Source organism: Elgaria multicarinata, chromosome 3 (genome assembly GCF_023053635.1).
Source record: "Elgaria multicarinata webbii isolate HBS135686 ecotype San Diego chromosome 3, rElgMul1.1.pri, whole genome shotgun sequence".
NCBI lineage: Eukaryota > Metazoa > Chordata > Lepidosauria > Squamata > Anguidae > Elgaria > Elgaria multicarinata.
This window is the reverse complement of record NC_086173.1, coordinates 42,284,767-42,309,720: the sequence shown is the minus strand read 5'-3', so window position 1 is coordinate 42,309,720 and position 24,954 is coordinate 42,284,767. Positions and strand designations below refer to the sequence as shown.

Genomic DNA, 24,954 nt, shown 5'->3' with positions numbered 1-24,954 from the left:
GTGTCGTATGGATGCACAGGGACCCACACGACACCAGCCCTGATTTAATGGCTGGTGTAGACAATACGAAATATGCAAAATTTCACAGCGATACCTTGTTCAGCTCTACATTGATCACGATGCAGATTGCTGCCGACTAAATAAAGTCAAGGTGTTGTTTAACTTTGATCAACAGCTTTATGAATTCTGGAATTATTCAAAATTAAGTGCCGTTTTTTTCTGCAAATAATACTTGCTATCTATTGATCCTGAAATTAGTAAGTCTAGCTTTGGTGAGGGTGGGAGAACACATAATTAGGCCCAGGACTACTCAAAGAACTTTTGACAACACCAAAAAAGAAAGAAAAAGAAGAAAGGGGTTGACGAGTTCAGTGTTTAGGGAATCAATCTTAGATCAAGGTCTAAAGTCTAAAAATGTTTCCTCTTCTGATCCTAGATACATATACATGGATAGAAGACTCGTTGATCTCGATAAAACTTCCAAGTAGATCCAATTATATTATGCGGTGTAACTTCAGTTCAACAACAGATACAAATCTTTCTATTCTTATACGTAAAAAAGACCCTTGTATCTTGTGAAAGTCACTACAACTTGAATTTCCTACATGATATGCCATAATCTCTTATTATTAAAAATATGTACATGGGAATGATACGGCTTAGAGTAAGGACAGGCAACTTACGGTCCTCCAGATGTTTTGGCTTACAATTCCCATCAGCACTGTGTAGAGATGGTAAGAATTTAATTTTAGTTTGGTTTTGGTCAGAATTCACCAAAATTCACGAAGCTCTCCATATTCAGGACAAAAAGAACCCAAGTTTTAAAATAAATTGAAACTGATAGATTTGTCCATCCTGGCTCAATGAGCCTAAAAGTCTGGCTTTGAATTCCTGTGTATTCAACCATATTAGTGTTCTTTTAGGGTTGCCACCTCTCTTTTTTTCTGACAAGCTCCTCGTCTTTCACAGCTGCATGTCAGGCTGGTACATTAGGGTCCTCTCCATGCTGGGAATAGTGGTACCTTTTGAAATTTGGCTGGTACACATGGGTGAGAATTTTGCTTGTTTCAGTTCCCGTCTGATAAAAAGTTACCAAAGTTCTTTATATTTGGGAGAGAAAGAACTTGAGATTTCAAAAATTTGAATGTATAATAAACCAAAACTGAAAGATTTGCCCATCCCTAGCCAGCATAGCCCATGGTGAGGGATGATTGGAGATATGGGTCAAAACATTTCAAGGGGCCACAGAATAAAAGAATTCTAGCCCTGCAACAACTCTGAGAAATGGCAACTTTTACAAAGTCATCCAATGACCATGATGGATGCAAAGGAATTTGAAGGTGTGACTCAGCCCCCCCCCCCTTTTTTGGGGGGGGAGAGGAGCCCTGATGACCAACCCAGAGGATCAATCTTTGTGCAAGGTTAGACTCACAACCTTAGTTTATTTTCTGCCTCTAATACAGACACAACATTTACACTTGTTTGCCCCTGTTTGTGTTTTATAATGCACATGCAATCTGTTTACACAGAACATCCTAATACTTTCCATTAGCTTCAAATGGCGAAGGAAGAAGACATGATGTGGCTTATAAACCATATTTCCATCTTCTCTGTTTTATGTAATTTTATTTTAGCAGCTCCCGTAAAACTTAGCCACATTAACCAACATTTGATTTGGCCTAAGTGTTGAACACAACCTAATAATACCTTGGAAATAACTAACTATGAAGAGTACAGCTTACGCTGATCCTAAATTAAATACCAACATTTCTGAACACATTTACTTGGTATACATGTGTGTGTGTGCATGCTTACATTTTGCCTCTTCGATTAATTTTAAAAAAATGAAGAATCATCTCTGGAGGGGAACCCCCCCACCCCCAGGATATGTGCTAAAGATGAAAGTCCATAGTAAAAAATGCACATAATTGGCTTAGGTGGCTCAGTTTAGTTCTGCATTGTAACATCTTGTAGGTTTGTATTTCACATTGCAGGATTTTAGGGATGCCTTGGAAATCCTGTACTCTCTAACCAAGATGCACAAGTGTGGACCCAGATGGAATGGCAACCCAGGATGGCAGGTTATCCTGCTAGGAGACTTGGCAGGGAGCGGGGAGAAGATGCCATTCCAAAACCACTGTATGCTCCATGTCTCTATGGCCTCAGCTAGACGAGGGGGTTAGAGGGCGATGATCTCACAATGTTATGATTGCGAGATCGTCGCCCTCATTTACACGCAGCGTGTGACTTGTGGCTGCCATTTTGTTTTTTCCTGTTAAAGGAGATGGAGCACATGAGTGCTCGTGTGCAAAATGTGAGGGTTTTTTTTTTTTAAAAAAAAAAAAATTCCTGCTCACCCCACCCCCGATGGGCACAGAGCTCCTGAGGATCTCTGTGCCCCATGCCCAGCTTCTGGCAAATCGCAGTTACTCACAAGAAGCGGGGATGAACCACAACGGCGGGCCACACTTTCCACAGTCTCGGGATCATCCCGAGACCCCGGAAAAACCAAGAAAAAAGGGTAGTGTAATATACTGGGGAAAGGGAGGGATCATCCCTCCCTGCTCCTAGGATGCCCTGTGTGTCATGTGTACACACAAGGATGATCCTGGGATGATCCCCGAGATATCACCCCATCTAGCTATGCCCTATGTGTGTGTATGTGCATGCATATGTGGACACTATAAGTATTCCAACCACAAAGGGTGTACACAAATGCAGATAGAAGTGCATGCTCCCTCCTACACCCATTTCCATACATGGAGGAATCTTCCCCCTCTCCAAAGCCTAGGCTGGACTGAATGAGCTCTTCGTTTCTCCCATTGTTGAAACCTAAGCTCAGAGGCATTGCTAAGCACTTAAAAGATCCAGGGTCCAGGTGCACAAGACACAAATCTGCCTAAATCGGCAGATGATCATTTATATCTATATATGCAGTTTTAGAAATAATTACTAGGATTTACTTAAATTTCACAGGAGGCAAAAGCAGCCAATTAATTTCTCACTTAAGTCAACTCAAATAAAATAAATACTTAGATTAATTTGGACTCCGAAACCAATAGAACTTTTGTTTCTTCCTAAGCTGAATTGCCATGCAGGGGGAGATTTTTTGGGGACCAAGGCATGCAGTACACAGGAAGAGGAAAGTTTATCATTTATTTGATTTTTTTTAATTTAAAACATTTTTATAATGCCTTTCTGGAGGAAACCAATCAAGGTGGCTTTCAAAATAATAATAATCAAAAAGCACATGTCACAAGCACATAAAAACGTAGTTAAAAGTTAAAAACAATCTTTGAAACGATTGACAACTTATTAAAAATCCAATGAAAAAGATGTGCCTTAACCCCCTTCCTGAATGCGGAGGAAGTTAAGCCTTCCCTCTCCAGCAGCTATTCTTCTTGAAAATATCGCTTCTCGGCCTTTTGGCTAAGATCAAGTGTAGTATCTTCTTGAAAATTGCCCCACAAGACAATTAAGAGGAGGAAAAAAAACTAACTTCAATTGGCACTATGAGACACTCAGGGGGTTCTGGAATAGATCCATGGTCCTGAGAAATAGATTCAGGGCTGAGGACACACGGGCTCAGGCCAAGTAACAACCCTGCTTTGGTTTAATGGATTGAAATAGAGTGCATCTTCCTGGACTAGCTCTTTAACGTTGGTGAATTTTGCCCTAAACAGCCGATCACTGGATTTTAAAAAGCACTTTCTTCCCATGGAGTCTAAGCAAGAAACAGGCTATGCTTGGAAGAGCCCACCTTTGCTGTTTCTTGGACTGTATCCATGCTGCAGCGGACACCTCAGCGGGGAACTTCCAAAGATTGCTGCAGTGAGACCGCCAAGAATACATTTTGCCTTATTAACTTCATGTTGTTTAAAAGAGAAATTATGGAAGTCCATTTGGCATGGACTTTACATTAAAAGCCACTCTTAACGGTATCATGTTTTTCCATCATATGGATGCTTCGTATATAACCATTACACATTAATTTTTGGAGTTTTCTTTTCTTTCTTTCTTTTTTTTTAAATAAACACTAAAGTTGTATTGATTCTGAACATTTTTTTATGCCCCCTTCTACCTAGGATAAACAGGCTGTGTGGATTCGCTTTCACAATTCTGAAAATAGGCAGCTTTAAGTTGCAGGAACATATTCATTTGGGGAGGCTGGATTAGGTTGACGAAATAAGCTTAAAACACAGGAAATGCCAGCTTATTAAAAAAAAGATAGGAAATATAATATTGCAATTATGACTTTAATTAAAATAGAAATGCTGGCGATTCTCAGGCTGGAAATTGCCTCAAGTTGTTTGTTGGTCTTGAATTTGTGGACACAGGCCATAGACGAGACAAAATCCCAGGGTGATCCCTGGGATCATCCCTGTGCATCCACATGATGCACAGGGGATCCCAGGATCAGGGAGGGATGATCCCTCCCTTGCCCCGGGATCTTGCCCTCTCCTTTAGACCTAGTTTTTCTGTGAGACCATGGAACGTGTCGCCTGGTGCCGCGGTTTGTCCTGGCTCCTCGCAATTCCTTGCAAGGAGCAAGGAGCTGCGCACGGGGGTGCAGTGCTCAGGAGCACTGTGCCCATCGGGGTGGGGTGGAGGGAGTGGGGAAAGTATTTTTTTTAAAAAATAACTCACTGTTGCACACAAGCGTTCGTGCACTGCTGGCCCTTTAACTAAAAAAAAAAAAGGCAGGCGTAACGCCTCTCTGTCTCAGGTCGTCACGCACCATATGTGAATTGAGGGGGAGATCTCACGAAGAAAATATCACAGGATATTCACCCCTCCATCCTGCTAGACTGCTAAGTCTAGCTAAGGCCACTGTCATGCTCTATTCATGCCTAATGCGCACAAAGTGGCAAATTTTATCTGGATTAAGTGAATGGATGTATGCAGTACTTAGCAAGTGTTGCAGGGGATATGTGCTTTTTCAACAGTGGGAGGCAGTTCCTGCACCATGTCCAGCTTGTGAGTCCATGGTCAAAAGCTGGTTGGCCACTGTGTGGACTAGGTGTACCCTTGGTCTGATACAACATGGTTCTTCGTATGTTCTTAAGTCACAAGTCAGCCCTTATTCACCACATCATTGCAGCACTGTTGAAGGTGGAATGAATAACAACTGAGTCAACTTGGGTTGCCATCTGAGTTTGATGTGAGCTTAAACAATCACATAGCTGCATCTGCAATGCTGCATGTATTATTCTTACAATGTTTTTATTTACCTATACACCACCTTTTAGGATAACGAGGCAGCTTACAAAACCATGAAACTTCATGGAAGCAATAAAAAGCAATAAAAGTAACAATCTAACATAAAACATGATATAAACATAACATGCCATAATCAGAAAAGCAATAAAATCATGGCACAAAGGTAGCTTTTTGTGTGTGTTCTGCTTCCGCAGCCTGTTCTGCTTCAACTACCTGTGCCTCCATGTCAATTTACTGTTGTAAACAAAACACATGTAATAATAGCCAGTCAGTGAAACACAACATCAATTTACTGGGTTGAAAAGAACACCATATTATGCACGGCACAAGATGAACTTAGGTGATGCACATGTGCAAAAATTCAAAAACACTTCAAAGTCTCATAAGAACATAGATCTTTTATCTGATTTTATAACGTTGGATTTCTAACTTGGCAAACGACTTAGAAATTAGACCAAGGGCCAGATATACACCAAGCACTTTGAAAACAGTTTGAAAACTGTTTCTGGAGTGTGTCCTGGGCCCCAACCGTTGTCACTACTGTTATAAACTGTTTTAAAGCGGTAGTGGAGATCCTGCCAAGGTAAGTTTGCCCATCATTTGTTAAAACTATGTGAAGCTTAATTGTGTTGCCATCAGCACTTCTAGAAGGACGATTTAGTAAAATCCTGGTTAATGAACGGATATGTCCCTGTGGTTCTGGAGCAAAAGAATCTGTCGAACATGTCATTTTGCATTGTAACTTGTATGAGGAATGCAGAAATAAGTTAATCTTTCCGTTATTAACAGCCTTTTCAGGGTGTAACCCCGCAACTTTGGTATTAATTTGTTTAAGGGATGTGTCCTCCCATATTACTGTAAGGGTCTCTAAGGCCTTAGCTAGACCTACGTTTTGTTCCGGGAGAGAGGAGGGGAGATCTCGCATTGGGATTAATGCGAGATCTATCCCCCGTTTACATGTAAGGCACGACGACCTCAGGAAGGGAGGCGTCATGACCGCCATTTTTAAAATATATATTTAAAGCGACAGCAGCTCACGAACGCTTGTGCGCTGAAGGTAAGTTTTTTAAAAATTTAATTTGGTTTCCCCACTCCCCCCACCCTAACCTCGATGGGTGCAGTGCTCCTGAGGAGCGCTGCGACCTGTGCACGGAGCCAGGTTAAGCTGCGGCAACAGGCCACAAGTTCCGTGGTCCCGGGTTCAGCCCAGGCAAGGGAGAGATGATCCCTCCCTGATCCCGGGATCCCCTGTGCATCATGTGGATGCACAGGGACGATCCCGGTGTTCGCCCTGGGATATAGCCTGGTCTAGCTAAGGCCTAAGTTTCTAATGACCTCAATGCAAATTATAAAAATAATGTTGCAATCCTCCTGAGAGAAGGAACTTCACAAAGCTGTATTTTGTTTTTATGTCACTTTTTATTTATCCCTTGTATGTTTTATATTGATTTTGCTGGTTTGTGACCATAATAAATAAATAAATATTGTAAGGATGGGTGAGAAATTTTCTCCGTCAGGTTTTTTTTTTTAAAAAAAATGAGTACACCCAATTTGCAGCTCCTGGAATAAAACAGAGGCCCAAACATAATTTATGATTGGAAATCCATACATTTCCAAGCTTGGAATGCATTCCACAAAACAAAAATGCATTCCATGTCCACAAAATGCAAGAACATGCTATAGTCAATGGGTGTATGCATCCAAAATATATACAATTGAAAAATGAGCACAAAAATAAACATTTCTATGTGGAAGGTAAAAAAAAAATGCTTGTAGGGAAAACTGAAGCCTTGCCAAGATTGACAAATTCATCCATCCCTACTTGGTTGTCTAGGACTCCAGTGCTGGTCAGTTTCTCAGTTTTTGCTTTTGGTGAAGCTACCAAATCTACCCCTCCCAAAACACCCAGTTCTTATTCTTCTCCCTGGTTGAGTTACATCTCTTCCAGAGGCAGTAAGCTTGTTTTCAAATATACAAATTAATGTTCCTCCTGATCTGTTTCCTTCCTTTTATTTGAAAACTTAGGCTGAAATCAAAGTCACATTAAAGGGCACAGTTCAACACTTGTCTTCCCTATCCCTGATATTACAAAATATTGTGATACAATTAGCAGTCAAGAGAACACGAAGAAGCCTTACTTCTCAATACTGAGTGTTGCACATGAGATGGAAATGCATGGAAGTCAATTTGGTGAAAGAGTTCAGTTATAGCCTATTGCCTGGTATGCTTTTTGGAGAAGTGCAACTGTTTGGCAATTGCTTAAGCAGTGATGAGGTGATTGTAACATTTACCAGCAAATGACATAAATTCAGAATTAATTATAATGGTTTAAATAGCTAAAGAGAAAACCAGTCACTGGTCTCAGGGTTTATTGTGAACTGTCAGGATAATGGAATTTGAATCAGCCTGTTTATTTTAGGAAGGATTAATTGCTCCAAGTGGCACAGAAAATACAGTGACTAATTTTTGAAACAGAGCTGGCTCCATAATTTCATTAAAGTTAAATCAGCTATAGCATCTTAATTTCTTTTGACATGTTTACAGGGAGCTATTTGTTTGGAAAGGGTACGTCACTGAATGTTGCACTGGACAAAAATGGCCAGTATCAGTAAGAAGGAATACATGATCAGTACTTGTTGATATCCATTTCTTGTCAATCAAAGTGTCATCCAAACTTTTAAACTAACTGGTTCCTCTCATGAAGACAAATTAAAAGGTTACACTAAAATAGTTCCAAGCATAGGCATAGCAAATATGACTTTTTCTATTTCCTTAAGGAACTAAAGGTTTACAGTAACAAACGACTATCAGTATGCTCAAATATGGCAGAGTATGGTTGCTTAGCCATGCCAACCAAGCAGACTGCAGAGGCACAGAAGATATAAATTAACTCACAATCATGCTCAATTTGAATTACAAAAATTTTAAAGTTCATGCAATCAAAATCATACATTCAAGAATTTAAAGCAAATAAAGCAAATTCCGAAGGCAGATCATTCCTTGCATCCTTGCTTGAATCTCCCTTGTACAGATTTGTGTGACCTCAGAAAGCATTAAGTTCAGACATTCCTCCTTGTGTGTCTCAAGAGCTTTGTGGAGCAAATGATGCCATCAAATTTTAAAAGGAAAACTATCCAAACTACTCTACAATACAGCTGTATTCAGGCACACTTACTTTCTCTCCCTTTACTGTCTTTTGCAAGGCACTGGAGTTTTTCATTGTGTCATCCTGAAATATAAAATCCTGACATTACGGCTATTATGCAGGATTATCTTTTCCCTGACATTTTCACTTAATCTTTTTTTTTTTTTTTAATGTGTTTCAGGAATGCAAACGTTTTATAGAGGCCATTGTCACTATTAAACATATATTTTAAAGAAAACAAAAAGACTTCAAGAACTGCAGTTGCTTATCAGGATTAATGCAAGTAGCTAAATGTCTGGCACTTCAGGCAGCTTAATGTTAAGGATGTACAGTCAGCCTTGCATCCAATCCGAAAGAGCCTTTTCATGTGTCCCTGTGAAAGCCTTGAATTGACTAGGGCCTTAGCTAGACCAGGCTATATCCCGAGGTGAACCCCGGGATTGTCCCTGTGCGTCCAGATGATGCACAGGGGATCCCGGGATCAGGGAGGGAGCATCTCTCCCTTGCCCCAGGATACAGCCCTACATCGGGGATAGGGTGGGAGGAGCAGGGAAAGTAGTTATTTTTTTTAAAAAAAAACTTACCTTTGCGCAAGCGCGTTCGTGTGCTCCATCCCCTTTAAGAAATTTTTTTTAAATGGCAGGCGCGACGCCTCTCTTCCTGAGGTCGTCACACCTTACGTGTAAACGAGAGTGAGATCTCACATTAATCGCAATGTGAGTTCTCCCCTCCTCTCCCCTGGACTTTCAGGTAAGGCCTTGGAGGAGAGGGCTGTGTTTCCCTACTGAAGACCTGTGACTTGACTATGAGTGTCAGGATCGCTAGCAAGAACCAGCACTCTGTATTCGGGTGGCCACTTATAAATTGCAGTCTCCAGGCATGTGCAGACTTTGGGGTAAGATTTTGCGGGGGAGATGGCAGGGACATGGTGGGGAAAGAGCAAGTACCTGAGCTAGCTGGTGGCCCCCCAATTATGGAATGATCTCTCCAATGAAGCCCGCCTGGTGCCAACATTGCTATCCTTTTGGTGCCAGGTTAAAGCTTTTCTCTTTTCCCAGGCATTTAGCAATATGTGATGAGCTTCATTGAGCCTGGATCTGTTTTTATAGTTGTTTATAATTGTTTTTAGATATATGTTTCTGTGTATGTTGTATGTTTTTGTGGTTTTAAATTTTGTATATAGTTTTTAATTGTTTTAATCTTAATCACTCAGAGAGCTTCGGCTATAGGATGGAATAAAGATGATAATAATAATAATAATAATAATAATAATAATAATAATAATAATAATAATAATAATTTGAAGCTGCTCAAGAAGCAGCAACTGGCTAGGTAGCCCAGTGGAAGAGGAGGAGCTACTTAGTTCCTGAGACCCCTCACTTCTCAATACTTCAAAGTCCTCCTTTCTCTCCTACTCATTTCTGCAATCAATTTCTCAGTCCATTTCCACTGAGCATTTTTCAATTATTCAGAGCTCCCAGCCTCTCTCCTACTGAACTGTATCTTCCACAGTGCACATCCCTGTGTATTCAAGCTAGGGTTTGGTAAATCAGCCAAACCTGAGCTCAGTGTCCTTCTCTAATTTCCACCTTGAACCTCGTTCCAATGTGTGTCCATATCAGATTGCAAGCTTTGTGTTTTTCTTCTTTTTTGCACGAAAATTGGTGCATAATTCTGTGCATGTTTTACAAATGTATACATCAATTCTGTGCATTTTTAAAAAATGTGTGTATTTTCTCCCACTGAACAGAGTGTGCTTGTGTTCCTTTTTCAAATACATGTGGTCTTCATGCAAATTTGCTTTGCGCTAATTGCATTGCGGTCTTGGAAATATATGAAGTTCCATCACAGATGGTGTTTAGGATCTAGGATATATGAATTGGCTAAATTCTGGCCCAAAACAAAGCAAAACAAATTTCTTAGACAACCCTAATTGAAACAACGGGCATTTGCACATTTGGGCTACCTCAATCATTTTGATATTTGTGCAGGTGTAGGAATGTGCATGTGGATCTGCTTCCTCTATTTAAATAAACAGGCCTGCCACCCTCAGGAAAATGCTGGCTCTTTAAGAAAACTACACGCAGAAGTGAAGAAAGGTTGACTACAACTAACGATATGGTTTCAATTTAAAATTTCACATGTGCTGCACAGGGAAGTCTGGTGAAATTGACCATAAAGTTTCTAGTTCTTTTCCTGTTCAGGCAACTGTAGTTTGGTCTTTAAAAGTACTAAACTCTGGGAGAGCTTCAGAATGAAATTTGAATGCTCTGTCTGACCTTAACTATTCACTGGCTGCCCCAGCAGAATAAAAAGACAACCCTCATTTTCAGATATCCCAATGAAGAGGGGCATGTTGTGGCACCTGTCAGACTTGTTGTCATGATCAGACTTGGTATCTGCACCTGGCATACTGGGGCATCTGGCGACTGAGATCAAGATCTTATTTCAAAACAGTGTAAACATATAAAGTGATTCACAAAAGCCTGATCAGAAGTTAACTTGAAATCTGTTCCTTCGATTATGTAGGAAGTATTAGATGTTTATGGAGAAATTATATGTGCTCAGTGGTAGCCAGTGAAGCAGTTCACCAGGAGAAATTGCCAGCTGCCTTACATGGTGAGAGAAAGGGGGAGATGCTTCCTACCCTTACCTTTCTGCTCTGGCAGGTGATGGTGGAGGTGGACATGCTGAAGCCAATATCATGCCAGAGCATGGTTGCTGATTGGATGGCCACCTCTAATGATGTCAGCAACCTGTGTCTGCTTGCCTGGTGCCGGCCTTGGCACCTCTTGACTACAACACAGCCTTCCAGTGTAGAAAGGTAAGTGTAGGAAAACCCTTTCCCCTCTCTATTTCTACATTGAAGAACATTCAGTTATATATTTATTGGCATGTGGATTTAACTTCTGATAGTGATTTTGATTAAGAGAGCCACTTCGCCATTCAGAAGGAAAACATGACACATCTGAGCCTCAACGCAGCACAGAATCTCTACAGGAACACTGTAATGGCCACCCTAATTATTAGCTACAAAAGCTGAATGCAGCCAAAGACCAGAACAATTTAATTTGATTTAGAGATAAACAAGATAATATACACTCAGTCAATTAAACCATGGTTATATTACACCCCCCCACACACACACACCGCTTTGCGGCTAACAGTATTAGCACATTGGGAGTATTAGTCTTGGAACACGAGCTACGCATTATGGTTACTCCAAATGCAAAAAAAAAAAAAACCTAAAAAAATCCAGTGGCATTACAAGATACCCCTCTTACATTTTTTTTTAAAGGCGGCACCATATGGTTTCAATTTCTCAGAAATATATTGGCTAGGTTGTGCTCTGAGAAAGCAGGGCCAAGCATGACTTGTCAAGATATCTGAAAGTTTAATTCAACATCTCGTATTTTCCTATAGTGAATCTTTGCTAATTTGGTGGGAACCTTCCCAACTGGAAAATCAAATGGGTAATTGAATGAAGACATTCCATAATGTTTATTATTCAGTTTACTGTAAATGGAAAGGAAATTATTATTTTTCCCCTTTCATAGGTGGATTTGCCACCATATCATATCTGATCCTTGTATCCCCGAACCCCGAGAAATTCAATATTTTGGTACGGTAGATAGCTGGTTTAGCTGCAGCAGCAGAACTGCCTGCTAAACTGATCTTGCAACTGATCTTAATCACATGAAATATGTTCTACAAAGGGGGGGAAGCTTAAAAGCTACAATCACCTGACTGCTTACAAGCCAATGATATACTGCCCAAGTTAAACTAACAAAATAGAACTTTTAGGTGGCCTAGACCATTATTTAGGGAGTTACTCTGACGAATGAAATTTATTTCCTTCTCTTCTTGTTATCTGTGTAATTTATTTTTCACCTAAAATAGGAGTGATCTCTGTACTCAGAACTTTAACCATACGAGCCACCACTTCTTAGAAAAGCCATATATTATTCTACTTTAGAACATTTTCCATTTAATTCTAGCCTTTAAAAGAAAAAAGAAAAAAACCTTGACCCTCTGGCTGCTGGCCATTTTTATGATTTCAGTTTTTTTTTTTTTTTACTGTGCATTTAATAAAGAGGCAATTAAATGAAGTCTAAATCTCAAGGCACCTATGGTAAGAAACTCATAGACCAAAGAACTAATTTAAGGTGCAATCCTATGCATGTTTAGACGGGGGGAAATCCTACAACTCCCAGCATTCCCCATCCAGCATGGGTGTACCATTAGGTTGCAATCCTATATGGTTTTAACGTTGAGTAAGACTCATTGACATGAATAGGACTTCTTTCTAAGTATGTCGGAGGAATCCGTCTCGGGTGTGAAGTTCGCCAAGCTTCACTCTGTATTGAGTCAGGCCATAGGCCGTTATTTCCTTAATTTAAGGCCATAATATGCTTAATTTGTGCAAATTGCACCCCCAATTTGCACAAAATTGTGGCCACAATGTGTGCAAATTAAGCATATTACACCCCCAATTTGCACAAATTATGCGAATTGCAGCTGTGTATATTACAGATCTGCAAATTTTGGCTCTGCTGTGAAATGCAAGCTGAGCGGGGGGCTCTGGGAAAATTTGGCAAGCCCCAAAAGGGCTTGGTTTCCCCACTATGGCCATCCCTACTTACTTCTAAGTAGACATGTATCGGATTGTGCTGTTAGGCTATATCCTATACCTACTTACCTGGAAGTAAACTCTATTGTACTCAGTGGGACTTGTTTCTGAGTAGACATGTATGGACTAAAGCTGTTGAATTGTTACCTGTACATTGAATATAAATGGTGTCCCAAAGAAGCTGAAATTCTGTAATTTCCTTAGATATGTGCTAAGCCTAAGGAAGTGGGCTATGTAGATCAGAAGCAGCACCTGAAACAGTGCCAGTGAAGGTACAGAAACATGAATGTAATGTGTTCAATTTTATATTTACTGTTGTTCCCCACCTCGATCAGAATGGAGAGGCGAGTAAGATTATTATTATTTATTTATTTATTTATATAGCACCATCAATGTACATGGTGCTATACAGATTATACACAGTAAATAGCAAGACCCTGCCACATAGGCTTACAATCTAATAAAGTTGTAAACAATAAGGAGGGAAAGAGAATGCAAACAGGCAGAGGGAAGTGTAAACAGGCACCGGGTAGGGTGAAGCTAACAGTATAGGGTCAGAACAAACTCAATATTTAAAAGCTATAGAGAAAAGAAAAGTTTTTAGCTTAGTTTTAAAAGTTGTGATTGAGTTGGTAGTTCTCAAGTGTTCTGGAAGAGCGTTCCAGGCGTAAGGGGCAGCAGAAGAAAAAGGACGAAGCCGAGTAAGGGAAGTGGAGGTCCTTGGGCAGGCGAGAAGCATGGCATCAGAGGAGCGGAGAGCACGAGCGGGGGAATAGTGTGAGATGAGAGAGGAAAGATAGGCAGGAGCTAGACCGTGAAAAGCTTTGAAGGTCAACAGGAGAAGTTTATATTGGATTCTGGAGTGAATTGGGAGCCAATGAAGAGATTTCAGAAGTGGAGTGACATGGTCAGAGCGGCGGGCCAAGAAGATGATCTTAGCGGCAGAGTGGTGGACAGAGACCAGCGGACTGATGTGAGACGAAGGAAGGCCAGAGAGAAGAAGGAAATACATTTATTATTATTATTATTATTATTATTATTATTATTATTACTGATTCATCTCCTCCATTCTTTGAAGAACTGAGGGAGTTTTTTACATTGAAAAGAGCTTGAACCTATTCTTTCCTACTTTCAGTCATCAAATGAAAACATGAGAATGGGATGGACCATTGGCTTAAGGCAGCCTGGGTCCCTCCTTATGTTTTGGACTTCAATTTCCATCAGCCTGTCTGTTGTGGGTAGATATGTGAAGGCCTGGGGAGAGTGGGGAGAAAAAGGGGGAAATGGGGGGGGGAGTCCTTTTGTTCAGGTTTAGGGACCTTTACTAAGTTTCCCAATGGAATTCATCTATCTTTTGAAATACACACTAATTCTTACTCCTTAAAAATAAATGAAAGATTAGAGAAACGTGTTTCCATTAGGGCTGTGTGCACAGTCACCCTGATTTGCCTCAGAGTCTGTTTCGGAGCCTCTGAAATGGCCCTGATTCAACTCAGGGTGCTTTGGTGGGTGCCTGCCTCACCTCGGCGCCTCGCCTCATTGAGATTTGCCCCCCCCCCCAGGCAACTTGGTCTTGTGGGTACCTGGGTGCCACATGGCCAGCACCCAGTAAAGCCGGGAGCAAAGCTTTCCTGGGATCCTCAACTCCCTGCTCCCCCACTCGCCACCCCAACCCAGAGCCACTGCTGCCAGGACTTACCAAGAAACATGTCATCCTCCTGAGAGCCAGGCCATGATTTCAAGATATCGCGGGGGCTCTGATTTAGTATATCTACAGCTGAAAACTACGACAGCCACAAAGGGGCATTTTCCCTTTATAGCTGCCATAGATTGTGACCATAGATATACAAAAAACAGACCCCCACAATATCTTGAAATTGCAGACTGGCTCTCAGGAGGATGACTCATTTTCTGGTAAGTCCCGGTGACAGTGACAATGTGGTGGTGGCAGGTGAGCGAGGAGAGCGGGGAGGGCGGGGAGAGGGAGGTGAGTCCAATGGACTCATGGCCAGCCTTGCGCCAGCTTCCCAGGACGGAGGGAGGGAGGGCCCAGTATCACTCCAAAGTGGCCTGAGGCACCCGAGGTTTCAGTACCAATTTGCTTCGGACTCAGGTGCCTCAGGAAGACCTGGAACCGACTTGGAACCAAGGCAAGGCAGGCAAAATCAGCCTGCCTCACCTTGGTTTTGGGGATTCGGCCCAAGGCAGTGCACAGCCCTAGTTTCCATCTGTACAAAAATACTTTAGTTCTCTGAAATCCACAGAGATTTTTTGTAAGCTGCCTTTAGAGCCTTTTTTCTGGCTAAAGCGCTGGATAAAAGTGCTATAATAAATAACTTAATAAATAACATTCTGTATATTGATCTTTCAGAAATTGGTTATTAGTGAAAGAAACTCGAGATAACAGTATCGTTAGGGATATAGTGACTTGGTTGCAACATAACCCCAAACCACGGTCTAGCATTGTGAGCATGAGCAACAGCATGCCTCTTGCTTGTGCACTTCCATATCTCCTATCCTTCTTCTGGGATGGCTGCAAGGAGGAGAATGTAAACATCTGCTCAGAATGTAAACATCTGCCCTACCATTAGGCAGAGTGAGGCAATCACCTCAGGCAGCAGATTCTGGGAGGAAACAACAAGATATTGAAGGAGGGAGCTGTGGGCCATTCAGCCTACCCTGCACCACCTAAGCTAGCCTGCAACCTTCAATTGTGGTAGAGAATGCTGTCCCATTGCCAGTCTCAACAAAAGACTCAACTTTCTGTCCCATCACCTTTTTTACATAGAATGGAAAGGGTGCTTTTGTCCTTTGTAAGCCCTGCATCTGCTTCTGGTTTTAATCCAGCCAATGTTACTTATTATGTTCAGACTGGTAAATTTAAACTATGGGTTGTTAACAAGCCAGGATAATAAGCCACAGTTAGATCCTGGCTTGTTTTAACAAACCGTATCTACACTTATCAGAGGTTCTCCCTGTACAGACATACAGAGAAACTCTGGTTAATTTAAAAGAAGAAGCAAAAGCTTCCAATTTCCTTCTTGTGGCCACACCAGAGAGGCAGAGATGAGCATGTGTAAACCTCAGACTTGCTGCTGTGAGTGCATGTAGCACTAAACTATAATTTACTATTACATCCCCCAAATCCCAACACTTATAGTCTAAATGACATCATATGTGGCTTATATGGCTCATTTTGTCTATAGTTACCATGATACTTATGAGTTTGGTCTGCAATACCGTTTTGTGGGCCAAAGTTGGTGTAGGAAGGGGAACTGGGATTCTAGGCAAGCAGGATGTAAATAATAATAATAATAATAATAATAATAATAATAATAATAATAATATATTCCTTACCCGCCTCTCCGATTGGATCGAGGCAGGGAACAACATCAAACATAAAATACATAAAATACTGATTAAAAACATGGTATACATGGTTTAAAAACATCCTAAAAGCATCCTAAAAACATACTAAAATATCCTACAAGATTCCACAGCACAGCTGGATAGGTGAGGAAGTATCCTCTTTATTATGGAAACACTCTGCACATGCTCAGAGGTATTCAACCCTGTGGGTGAGAATTTTATAAACTTATCCTCATTTTTTGAATACTCCCAAGTGTAGAGCACTCTACTAAAAACAATGCCACTTTAGAAAATGCATGGCAGTGCAATCCTAAACACTACTCACAATTAAATCCAAGTGAATTCAATGGGGATTGCTTCCAGCTAAGTGTGTACAGGACTGCAGTCTTAGTCTGCAAATAGTTGAAAATACTTTGCTAGCATTGTGGCTAGATCTGAGAAATATTATCATTCACCCCTATATTATCAGTTACAGAATTTGAGACTAAATATATTAGAATGTTATAACCATCATGTTTAGACTGTCAGAGAAATCCATCTTGTAGTTTTAGAGTTAGTATTAATAACAAACTCTTTGCACTAGGAAAAAAAAACCCCAAAGGCTAACAAATCCAAGCTCTGTGCCTTCAGCTGCAGGGCAAAACTGTCCACAAATCAGCTCCCGCAGATAAAGTCACAGAATCCAGAGTGCAGTGTGTGGCATAAAGAGATGAGAAATGTATTTATATTGATTTATTCAAGTATTAATTAAAATATTAATTACAAGAATTCAAGTATTAATTAAAATATTTCTATAACACTATAACATTTCTATATCATAGCTCAAAGTAGATACCAAGCTGCCTTACACCAAATCAGAATACCTATCTAGCCCAGCATTTCATGTCTGTGTCCTTTATTAGACACCTTTCTCTCTATATAAAAAAAAGAAATAGGGGAAATTTTTAAGGTATCTTACAGTAGTGGGAATTCTGTTCCATTTAAGCCCAATGGGATTCTGCAGCATTTCCATTCCAATAAGAGGAGGTAGACTGTAGTGGATTTTTCTTCCAATTCTGGAAACGTTTTTCACTTTTTTCGGGTTCTGTCATTTGCGCGAAGGGTAAATTGCCCAATCTGGGGACAGGATCTTGAAATCTGTACAAGTGGTGTCATGGGGATCTGGTGCAAGTGTGCATGATCACAAGTCTGCCTGTTTGCTGCAACCTTCTTGTATTCTCCTCTTGTAATTATCCTTGTCAGTTTCATCTTCTCCACACACTACTTCATTTAGCCCAGCAGAACCATATTCTATACTTGTCAAAGAACTTGTCAATTCCCCACCCCACCCCAGACACACACCAAAGCGGAGGACAAAATGTTTGTGGATGTGGGATTAAAGTGGGGAGCAGTTACTCAATTGATTCTATGCAAAGAGAAGGCACACCTAGGCCTAATCTACACCAAGCAGGATATTGCACTATAAAAGCAGCTTGAAAGTGGTATATAAAAGGCAGGAGCCACACTACTGCTTTATAGCAGCATTGAAGTACACTGACAACTGTTGGGGCCCATTGACACATACCATACACCACTTTCATACCGCTGTATCCTGCATGGCATGGCTCCTGCCTTTTATATACCACTTTCATATGACTTTCATAATGCAATATCCTGCTTGGTGTAGATCTGGCCCTAGTAAAATATAAGGAAAGTGAAAATAAAGTGAAAATAAACTGTGTCCCATGGTCAGGGTCAGCATCATGGTGTTAGTTTTTCCCTACCCTGTGCCTGCTTACCCTTCCCTGTACCTGTTTGCATTCTCTTCCCCTCCTTATTATTTTACTATGATTTTATTAGATTGTAAGCCTATGCAGCAGGGTCTTGCTATTTACTGTTTTACTCTGTACAGCACTATGTACATTGATGGTGCTATATAAATAAATAATAATAATAATAATAATAATAATAATAATAATAATAATAATAACATGGGCAAGGGGCAAAACCTTAGCAGAAGCTTTCCTTCTCTTGACCATTGCAGACCTACTCGTTCACCTGGCTCCCACTCTGGCCCAGGCAATGGTGATCGTGAAAAGAAGGTGCAGTAGTCGTAGATGCCACTACCTACTTGCTCTCATGGACTCTCTGCCTGGCAAGCAAGCAGATATTAGTAATGATGAGGAAAAGGAGAAGTAATAGCAGCTGGTGAATATGGTGGTGTGGAGGTAATCTTGCTCAGGGAGAGGCCCCATTGAGGGTGTCCTGCCCAATGGCTCTAAAAAACCCGGAGCTAGCATTGTCCATGGTTGCATCACTATTCAATCACTCATACTTTGATTATAAGGACAATCTTTCCTGGGATTTCTCTCCTTAGGGGAAGTTTTCCCTGTAAAATCACTCTCTGATTGGTCATGATGCTATTATTAGAGACAAATGTTCAGCCACTGGCTTCCACAGCGGCCTGCAAAATAAGTGTGTGCCTTTAGTACATCCACTCAGCATCTAGGCAGATAATATATTGTGTCAGTCATGTATCTTTGCACTTGGCACGGATGCTGTTTTTATGTGAGAAATGCTTAATCTCGTACATACTTCATCCCATCATCAAAGATGCTAATTAAAACCCTGGAGTTACGTTGTACTTTAAGAAGCAATGCTGCAATTTTGTTTTCCTGTGAACTCCTTCTGCCCGCACCCTGCACATCCTCTTTTTTCTCTTTATCCATCCTTGTGCACACACAAACCTCTATGCACATAGGGCTATAATGGCATTTAACTCTCTGCTCTCAAACCAGGTTGAACTGGTTCAACTACAGAATCCCTTGGCTAAAGCTAATGAACTCCAGAAAGTGGAAAACAAAACAAAAAGACAAACCAACCCATGAAAGCCTTCTAGTTACACAGTGGTCCTTCTGAACGGTAGCACTGATATCTAACAAGGCAAGTTACTGTTCTGTCATTTAGAAGAAGCTCATAAAACAGTGGGTTTAATTTGTCTAGGGGGGAAATAGCAAAGAGAGAGAGAGAGAGGTGGTGTTACGTTCCTGGTGGAAAGACACATACTCATGTATTATGAAGCATTCTCACCAAATGTCTTTGGAAATTAGGCAAAGTTAACATGTCCAGTCTGGCTCCAAGCCAGGAAGGAACAGTGGATGTTCTCTTGTAAAAACCCTGAAAGCTCCAAGCAACCCATAAACAGTTTGTAGAGTGAGTCAAAATGGACCGTTTTATGTGCCCTCATGGAAGGGACCGCTTATTTGTACTTGGATTCAAATGTAACAATATGATGTCATCAAATGATTTACCATCGGTAGCATAGCAAGAGTCAATATACAGTGGTGAATGGAAACATCCTATTCTTCCTAAAGTATTTAGAGGGAACCACCAATTCTGGAGTTTGTCTTGGCCCTCCCTCTGCTGGTGGTGAACTGAGCACAGGAAAACCTCAGCAAAACTATGTTACTGGAACTATGAGATAGGAATGTTAACCGCCAAATTAAGGTGGGCTTTATTTGAGGGCTTTACAAAAGGATATTAGAAACATGTTTGTACAAGAATGGAAGAATTGTATGGGGAATGCATAACTGTGCCATCCGTTCTGGTTGCCCAGTATGTGGCTGTCAGGACCCAAAGGATTAGAGCCACTAGACCAACGAGTAGATTTTATTTTTCACAACTACAAAGCAAATAGTTGCTGGAACCCAAACCTTAAATTTAGAAATGGTTCCTTAAATTAGTTCTGTTGCTGCTTCAAATGTCTTAAAATCTGGGCCTAGTTTTGCTACATAACAACAACAGTTACTTGTCTGGCGGTCACATTCATAGGGCCTCCTCATACCATTCCTTTCCATGGCATCTTAGGGCCTTGGCTGCCATACTCAAGTTCCAGTATTTGATTTCTCTGGATTTCTTTGCTGCCAGGGGAAAATGGTATGCCGTACCTTTAGAAATCTTGTAAAAAGTCCATAAAAGTCCATAGCTCAGTGGTGGAGCAGATGTGTTATATGCAGAAGGTCTCAGGCACAATCCCTGGCATCTTCAGTTAAAAAGATCAGGAAAAGACCCTGGCTTGAGGCTGCAGATGGCAGACTGTTGCCTGCCAATGTAGTCACTGATGCAGTAGATCAGGGGTGGGCAACTCCTGGCACAACCAGTGGTGAGGAATCATAGGAGTTGTAGGCCAGAACATCTGGAGGGCTACACGTTGCCCACCCCTAAATTAGATGTCCAAGGGGAATGGCTATGCAGTTTCAAACAACAGGGAAATGTGTGTGTGTATGTGTGTGTGTGTGTGTGTGTTGTGTTGTGTTGTGTTGTGTTCCTTTAGCAGACACTATTAATAAAAAAAAGTATTAAGCTCTCACCCCATATATTCCAGGACCGAGAACAGTTTCTGAAGTTCAACAAAGCATTGCAGATGTTCAGTACTAAATTGACCTACAAACATATAGCAGAAGGCTGGAATCTTTTAAATAATATTCTTAGGGCACAACCCTATCCAAATAGTTAGCAGGCTCTGAACTCAGAGGCTGCTGTGTATCCACTGTAGGGTGGAAGGAGAGATCCCAGCCACCCTGCATTTCTGCTAGATGGGTAATTGTGCCCATCTAGCACCAGCGCCTTGGAAGGGGAGGGAAATAGTGTACCATAGCCACCCAGTCTCCTCCCCTCCCCTGGGAATGCCCGCCTTTTTCTCATCTCTGAGCTCTGGCGCAGTTTTCTCTGCACTGACTACAAGGGGGAGGGGTGGTCAGTGCAGTTTCTTGGCTCCCAGGTTGGAGCCCTATCCCTGACCTTGTAGCCAGGAAACTGAACAATCTTATGCCACCCCCAAGCTCTGTCTAGGGGGCATAGGATTGCTCTCCCCCAGTCTTATTGATAGAAAAACCTATATTCAGATAGGTAACAAAAGAATCCTGTACTATATTAGAAATAAATCCCATTCACTTTGAGGTTACTCCCAGGTGCATGTGTATAGTATTGTAGCTGAAGTATATAACCAAAGGCCAAACCAGTGGTAGATCAGAATAGGCTTAGAATTACCTAATTTTATGATTAGATAATACACATATCTAATGAATATATGTGAATGGACTCACATTTTTATACCCATATTATCCCCATTTTAACTATCATGATATGGTATCATAATAACATTTGGTATCATACTCATACTATCTACATAGCATCCAATCTATCCTACTGACCAAATACAAAAGAGGGCAGGGTTCCTGCAGCTTTAACTGTTGTGATGAAGAGGAAATTTCACCAGGTGCTGCATGCATACAAAGGACACCTGTTGAAGTTCCCTTTTCTATGCAGTTGTTAACGTTCCAGGAGCCCTGTCCTCCTTTCCATATGGTCACCCTAGCTCTTTTTTCTGGTAAAGATGTCATTTCTTTTCAATTTTATCCAACAGTTTCAGCAACACGTTTTACGGAACAAGTCACTGTTTGCTCACCTTTCCGTATTTCACACCCACTGCCAGATGGGAGAAGGGCGACAGGTATAAAGCTATAAGCTACAGATAATTTAGGAATAACATTTATTTGTATATAAAAAAAAACAGGGCCAGCTTTTACCTACTCACTAGGTACAACTGTTTCAAGAATCCTATCCACAGATTGAAGGAAAGTAAATTGGAATAAAGCAAGAAGCCAAGAACAGCACTCACTGGATGGGAATGTTAAATGTTTTATTGTAGGAAAATACCTGTATCACACTTGTAAAGAAACTATTAAAAGTTTAGGTAGGTTTCCCCTTCCACATATATACACACGTCCAAACAAACCTAGCATGTTCAGCCAAAATTAAGGCCAAATTCTTCCTGGTAGTTGTACATATTATGTATAGACCAGAGTCCGTTCATAAATCAAGGGATTTTTTTTCTCCCTATCAATGTTTATCTCAAATATTTTATTTATTTATCTAGCATCCCTATTTGCATTCTCCCAAAAGCCTTGTGTTTAAATGATTGATAGATAGATAGATAGATAGATAGATAGATAGATAGATAGATAACATGAATGTGTATAATGTGTGCACTGGCTCCCAAAACTCAAAAGCAGACATGTGAGGTTTATGTATAAATTTTAACAATGTTTAACTCAGAATTAAAATGTTGCAGCCAAATATCTGTCCATAGTGAAAGAGCTTGAAAAGCTCCCTGGCTGTTGCAATCCTCTGCATGTCTACTCGGAAATAAGTCCCACTGAGTACATTGTCTTAGCAGCATATAGCAGGGCTGTGCAACCTGAGGCCCTCAACAGCTTCAAGTGCAGCCCGTAGAACTGTGGGACCCTGCCCAGAGTTTCCTTCGTTAGCACTAGCACCATCAAGGGTTTTTTCTTGCCAGGGCTAGGGTGGGAAACCCCTCCTATATCTCCAATCTCTTCTGAGAGATCGATAATAATAATAATAATAATAATAATAATAATAATAATAATAATAATAATAATAATATAATTATTTATTACCTGCCTCTCCCTCTGGATCGAGGCAGGGGACAACACTAAATAAAATATAATACATAAAATTAGTTAAAAGAGCATATAAAACCAATACAATATTAAAATAACAATCACAGCATCTTAAAATTCTTAGGTTTAAAATTCATCTGGGTAGGCCTGCCAGAAGAGACTAGACTTTACGGCTAGATAAGGGAAATGTGTGAATGAGTGTGTGAGAGTGAGAACGACTGTGCATATGTGTGTGTGCATACACACGTGTTGCCTTTGGCACTCTGGCAGACATCTGATGTGGCCTTCAAGACTGAAAAGGGTTGTATAGGATTGTATGTGGAGACAATCACCTTTAGATCTGGGCAAACCAGCCATATAGGTTAGGACAAAAGTACCTGGCTACCTCCATCTGCTCCTCAGTCAGTATCCATTATCTCTGTCAACCAGCAGATTTTCCCCATACTAAGGAGATCAGGAGAACTCTCTGCTCTGCATGACAGAACCACACAGCATATAACATTCATGACTACTACGAAGGAGAAACTGAGTCAGAGGACCTCATATCTATGAAAGAGGATGTGTCTTATTGCCACTAGCCTCAGAATCATTTAGTTTAACTTTTTTAATGCACACACAAAATAAAGTCTGACTTCAAATCCACCCTGAGCCCTTGGGATACAGTGGCAAAGAAATCTGAAATAAAAATAAACCCAAGCTGTGCAATGTTTATATATTACAAATCCATTAACACGAACGAGAGAGAGACACACACACACACACACACACACACACACACACACACACAGAGAGAGAGAGAGAGAGAGAGATTCTGGAAGCAAAAAGAGAATTAACCTCTTCATTTTGATTTCCTGTTTTGACAGAGTGCAATTACAAAGAATTGCTGCTTTAAAAAAAGCCATTAACTAAGACGAACAGGGTTGAAATGCTATGTTTGTCAGTTGGCTGAAACCAAATATACTTGATGATAACAAGACCAAATCCTTGAGTGAGAGTTTCACTATTTGCTCACCATTTTGTACTTCATTCCCACTGCCAGATGGGAGTTGATAGACTGGTATAAAACTGTGTGCCACAGACAATTTAGGAGCAACATTCATTCTAATATGAAAGCCAGTACCTGTTTTTACCTACTTATAAGAAACAAAGTTCTGTGAAGCTTTTCAAAAGGGTACAGAATTTTGCATTCCCCCTGAATTTCCACTAGAAAGGGCTTTTTGCATACTATCTAATTTTGTAAATGGGGATTCTGAAACCCAATTTACTCACACAAAGAAACCCCCTCTTGGTTCTTCTCTTCGGGGCTGCCTAGATGGTCTGAAAGCCCTGCAGGGTGTGTGTGGTGGTGCTGTGGTGGTTACACAATGCAGCAGCCACCTTGCAGCCATTGTGGGGCTTTCCCCACTTACCCCAATTTCTCCCCACCCCTCCGGAGCTTGGCAAGTATGACACATCTGCTGCCTATCTTTGCTCCAGAGTTGCGGAGGAGGCATTTCTTGTCGGATGGCGATCCCTGATTGGTCGCCACCCACCAAGGCAGCGGGATGGCCCAGTATGCCAATGGCCACCATCACCCCATGCCCTCCCTGTGCATCAGGATTAGCCACCATCACCCCACTGAAGAGAAAGTGTGGGGTTTTGCTTAAGGTGTCGGCAACCCGGCGCCATATAGGCAGCCCCCTGAAAGACTATAGGACATAAATTGTTTTGCATTATTTGACATTTCTTCACTCCCAATTTCCCAGTCTTACCATAGATGCTGCCTTGGTTGGGTGGGAAATGCAGAAAAAGACCTTTTAAACAAAACAAATTGGTAGATCACTGTCACTGGCTAGTTTCTATCTGGGCACCAAAACAAGTTGCTTGCAGGGGGATACTTTTCATTTGGGGCAGGGGTGAAGAACCATTTTGGTCCTGAGGGTCACATCGAGTGTTGGATCCGGGGGGTTGGGTGGCTGCACATCTGCTTGCATATACATGTGCACACACACACACACAAGCACATTCATATGCAACTCACATGTATACACACACATACACACACAACTCACACTACACTTCTCTTGTATACGTTATTATTATTATTATTATTATTATTATTATTATTATTATTTTAAAATATACCT

At 41.0% G+C, this 24,954-nt stretch overlaps 1 pseudogene; it reads left to right on the top strand.

The window, feature by feature from the left end:
- The first annotated feature begins 3,409 nt into the window (after positions 1-3,409).
- Positions 3,410-3,582, top strand: LOC134397071 (U2 spliceosomal RNA; annotated as a pseudogene).
- The last annotated feature ends 21,372 nt before the right edge of the window (positions 3,583-24,954 follow it).